The 5,620-nt window shown below is 33.4% G+C and overlaps 1 pseudogene; it reads right to left on the bottom strand.

Annotated features, from left to right (window-relative positions):
* Window positions 1–2,026: 2,026 nt before the first annotated feature.
* The window catches only part of LOC115301318, a 17,339-nt pseudogene continuing 13,745 nt past the window's right edge, over window positions 2,027–5,620 (bottom strand).

Here is a 5,620-nt window from a genome sequence, read left to right as displayed (position 1 = left end):
TCTAACTAGAAAATCTCCAACTATTTGGAAATTAAGAAAAACATTTCTAAATATCAGATAGGTCAAATAAGAAATCACTATAGATATTAAAAAGTATTTTCAACAGAAGGCTAATTTAAGACACAACATTTCAAATTTGGTGAGATGCAGTACTTAACTGAATACCTAGAGCCTAAAACACATACATTATAAAGGAATGAAAGTTAAGAATAAGTGATCAATGTTTCATTTCATGGTGATACAAAAGAGCAATAAATCTTACCAAAGAAATTAGAAAGGAGGAATTAATAAACATAAGAGCAGAATCAATGAAATAGAAAATAAATAAATGTACACTAGAGAAAAATCAACCAAGCTGAAAGATGTTTTATTTAAGAATATAAATTTTTAATAATTCCCTTAGAACTAATCCAGAAAATAGAAAAATCACCAATATTATAAATTAAAAATGAGAGCACACTATAGATCTTGCTAACATTGAAAAGAGAATACTATGAAGAAGTTTACACTAAAATCAGAAAATATAAATAAAATGGTCATAGGTCTTGCAAAATCCAACTTAGAAAAAAAATTTAAATATTCTGACATGATTAAAACATGGAATCCGGGATACCTGGGTGGCTCAGTGGGTTGAGCACCTGACTCTATTTTGGTTCCTCATGATCTCAAGGTTCATGGGTTCAGGCCCTGACTCGGACTGTGTGCTGATAGCACAGCCTGCGTGGAATTCTTCTCACCCTTTCTCTCTGCCCCTTCCCTGCTTCCATGAACCTTGTTCTCTCTCTCTGTCTCTCTCTCTTCCTCTCTCAAAATAAATAAACTTAAAAAAATAAACATGGACTCCATTTCTAAAAACTTTTCATAAATCAAACTGCACATGAAAAGTTTCCACTAGTAAATTAACTCAAGTGTTTAGAAAAGAAATAAGGGCGCTTGGGTGGTTCAGTCTACTACACGTCCAATTTAGGCTCAGGTCATGATCTCATGCTCGTGGGTTCGAACCCCTGCGTCGGGCTGTGCTAACAGCTCACAGTCCTCCAGCTTTGGATTCTGTGTCTCCCTCTTTCTCTGCCCCTGCCCCACTCATGCTCTGTCTCTGTCTCTCTCAAAAATAAACGTTAAAAAATTGAAAGAGAAATAAACAGTATCCGTTTTATATAAACTCTTCCAGAAAATAATTTTTAAAAAAAGGAATTATTACTAACGTATCTAAAATCTCACATAAAAATCTGAGTAGGGCATTTCAGGATTTAAAAAAATACAGATAATATTTTTATATTTAAAAATGTTTTTCATTTGCCTTTACGTTATTACTTAAAATGCACATTTCCATTTCAAGATGATACTTAAGAATTATTCTAATTCAACAGCAAATGTGTAACTCTGCAATTACAAAACAGCTAAACAGAGATCCATAGTTCTTCTCCTGTGTACAAGAATGATTCTGAAATAAATACCACTTTGAAGCAGCTGTTGTCAGCATTTTAGGTTTGGTTTAAACACACACACATTTTCAGTTGTGGGGAAGCGTATAGTGTTACATTCCATGCACTGTTCTGAAAGGGTTAAGATCCACCAGCCCTAACAACTAAACTACTCTATCAGCCTGCAGGACAGGCAGAAAAAAGTTAAGTTTAGTGGCGCAAACAGGCTACCTATACAACATCCAAAGCAGGTGATATTCTGCAGCAACCGGGAGTACACAGGGATTGGCAAGTTGTCCTTTTTAGAACTAATTTCATCAGAAGAGTTTATGAAGATTCATAATTTACCACTATCAAGAACACTGAAGAGTGGCAGGCTTCTTTCGTGCTCACTTGACTCCCCTGAATAACCTCGCTGGTTAACTAGTCACTCATAATTTGGTTATTAGGCCAATCAAGCCTACAGGAAAGGAAGGCAATATTCAAATTACAAGTTATTGTCTGACCCATCAAATGATTTATTTTCAACATAAACATGCACACTCAACATAAGACTCTTAACTAAACCAAGCACCACCAACAGAACCAAGACAGCTCCTATTCTAGGGGTTAGGCTTTGTCCAGAATTCTTCAAACATAGAATAGCCCATAGCAAGAGTCATTGTTCCCACACCAAAGCCTTGAGCTACCCTGTGCATGTGGATCAGGTGAACTGACATTTTAGTATTTCCCCTCCTCTTCAGTTGATATAGTGCATAAACAATTATAGTTGCAAAAGCCGCCATTCTGTTAGGAACAAAAGGTGCCTCTCTAGCTTTTTGGATACATTTAAATCCCTGGTCTTCATCATATGAAGAAAGAGAAACATCTGGCCAGCTGACATGGTGACTAAATAATCCTCCTTGAATACAGGACCTCTCAAGCTCCAACTAGCAGATAATTCCTCACCTCTTTCTTTCTCTCTCTCTTTCTTTCATTCCCTTTCTTTCTTTCTTTCTTTCTTTTTTCTTTCTTTCATCTATTTCTTTATTTTTTTAGACTGACAGAAAGAGAGGATGTGAGCAGGGAGGGGGCAGAGGGAGAGAGAATGTCTCAAGCAGGTTTCACAGTCAACATGGAACTCAATTCAGGGCTCGATCCCACAACCCTGGGATCATGATCTGAGCCAAAATCAAGAGACGGTTGTTCAACTGACTGATCCACCCAGGCTCTCCAATACTTTCTTATCAATAGATGTAAATACCCTTAACCAATTATTTGGAAGTTGAATTAAGCAATATAAGAGATGAATAACATGTCACAAACAAGTGGGTTCTATTCCAGGAGTGCTATATTTGTTTACCACTTGAAAATTAATATAACTAGGTGCATTAAAATAAATACTATCTCAATACATTATTTAAAGTTTTGATAATATTCGAAATCATTCAGCATTAAAAAAGCTTTTGAAACCAAGAAAAGCATGTACTTCCTAAATCTAAATATACCAAAAATGTATCCATGAAGACACACAAACAAATCTTATACTTAATGATGAGTTATTAAAAGATTTATTCATTAAGTCAGAAATGATACAAATACACTCACTATGCAAATTCTATTCAGTAGTATATAAGAAGTGATAAGCAATTGTAATCAGGCAAGATAAGCTTCATAGAATGACAAAGAAATAAGAAATTTTAAAAATACATGTATTAAGCTTTCATTATTCACAGCTGACTTGACTGTTATTATAGAGTATCTAAAAGTATCTACAAAATATTAACATTAATAAGGAATTTAATCAGATTTCTGGATTAAAAAATCAACATTACAAGCCATAAGTCATTTCTATGCGTGCCAAACAATATAAAAATTAAAATGTTATTAAATTTTAATAGATTAACAATATCAAGTATCTAAAAATAAATTTAATGCAAGATTTGCAAAGTCAATACTGAAAACTTTATGATGTTAGTGATAGGTTTCTGTGGAAAACTTCTTAAATAGAGGAATATAGCATATCCGTGAATTGGAATGTTGACCATTTCAGTAATATAAATTTCCCCAACTCATTTACAGATCTAATCCTATCTAGATTAGGATTCAAGCTGGTGCTTGTATGTATGTGTGTATGTATATGAATAAACTGACAAGTTGTTTCTACTATGTATAAACAATAGGGATATAAATAACAAAGAACAGTAAAGCCAAATCAAGGAAGAAATCTAGAGGATCTATGTAACCAGATATTAAGATCATAGTAACTATTATAAATAAGAAGGCATTAATAGAGTCTAGAAATAGATATATCTAAGTTCACATTATGGTGCAGAGCACTGGAAATGAATGATTATTCTACAAATATGCTAAGTTACTTGGATACTTACATTATATAAATTAATATTAACCTCTACTCATACCATAAACAAAAATCAATTATAGATAGAATATAAATCTAAACATGGAAGGTAAAACAACAATGCTTTTAAAAGAAAAATGGAAGACTACCCTTATGATCTTAGGGAATCAAAGATTTCTTTAAAAAGACAAAAGGATAAGCATCAAAAAAAGGGCAGCATGGACCATAGTAAGATTTATTTAGTAAAAATAAGTTAAGAATGGAAAAATTACTTAATATTTATACATTAAATTAATATGTCTTTAATAATCATGTTAAATATTTAATATTTACAAATCAATATTATAAAAGTAGAATACAAAAAAATAGAAAAATACTTGAGCAGACTCTTCAAAAGAGAAATATTCAAGAGGCAAATAAATATATGAAAAGTGCTCAAATACACTAATCATTAAAGAAATGTAAAATAAAATAGACTAAACCATTGTATATCCACCAGAAAGCTAAAAATAAAAAAGGAAGACAATTTCAAGTGTTGGCAAGTGTGTAAAAATTTTTGAATTCTCATGTGCTGCTGAAAGTTTAAATTTGCCCCATTTACAAATTTGCTCAGCTGTACTTTTACAGTGTAACACACATAGAACCTATGAACCAACTATTACCATCCTACCAATAAATATGTAAAAATATATTTGCCAAAAGAGGCAACATTCCTCATAGCAGTAATACGTAATATAAATTAGAAAATAACCAAAATTTTCATCAACACGGCAATAACAAAAGTATATAAATATACAATGGCTTACTATACAGCAAGGAGAAATAAAATGAATTATATCTTTGTGCTATGACATGGAGCCATACACAAACAATGCTGACAGAATCAAGATGCAAAAAGGCTACATATATTTGATATATATGAATGTGTGTATGTATTATATACATATTGAAAATGTAAAAAACAAAGCAGCAGCAATATACTAATGCATGCGGGAAGAAGTCAGGATAAAGATTACCCTTCTGAGTTGATACTGACTGCAAAAGATAAGCATAATGTGGAAACTTTTGGAATGCTGGTATAGTTCTGTTTCTATTTCAGATAGTAGTTATAACAGCATATTTAATTTTATCAAGATCTACATTTAAAAGCAGCCTATTCTAGTGTGCCTAGGGGGTTCAGCTGGTTAAGAGTTAAGCATATAACCTGATCAAGGTCACAGGTAGTAGAGACACAAATATAAACCCATGCTAGCTGGCTGAAAAAAATCTTTATCTTAACTACTATGGTATGCTGATTGAATTACTGGAGTTTGCTCTCATTTTCTTACAAATAGGTTTAACTTCCTGGAACCATTTTGATAGAATCTTTTATTTTAGAAGAAACCTCTGCTTTTTTTTTTCCAGTCCCAAAGGAGGTTTTATTTTTTTTTTAATTCATGGGTTTTATTATATTCACAGAATTGTATAACAGAAATTCCACACCCATTAGCAATCACTCCTTATCCCCCAACTCTTTTTTTTTTGCTCCATAATATTTTATTGTCAAATTGTTTTCCATACAACACCCAGTGCTCTTCCCCTTAAGTGCTCTCCACCATCACCACCACCTCTCTTCTCCCCTCCCCCTTCCCCTCCAACCCTCAGTTCATTCTCAGCATTCAATAGTCTCTCAGGTTTTGCATCCCTCTCTCTCCCCAACTCTCTCTCCCTCCTCCGCTCCCCCTGGTTCTCCATTAGGTCTCTCTTGTTTTCCTGCTAGACCTATGAGTGCAAACATATGGTTTCTGTCCTTCTCTGCCTGGCTTACTTCACTCAGCATGACACCCTCAAGGTCCATCCACTTTCCTACGAAGGG

Source organism: Suricata suricatta, chromosome 1, assembly GCF_006229205.1.
Source record: "Suricata suricatta isolate VVHF042 chromosome 1, meerkat_22Aug2017_6uvM2_HiC, whole genome shotgun sequence".
In the NCBI taxonomy this organism is placed as follows: Eukaryota; Metazoa; Chordata; class Mammalia; order Carnivora; family Herpestidae; genus Suricata; species Suricata suricatta.
This window is presented reverse-complemented; position numbering and strand designations above follow the sequence as displayed.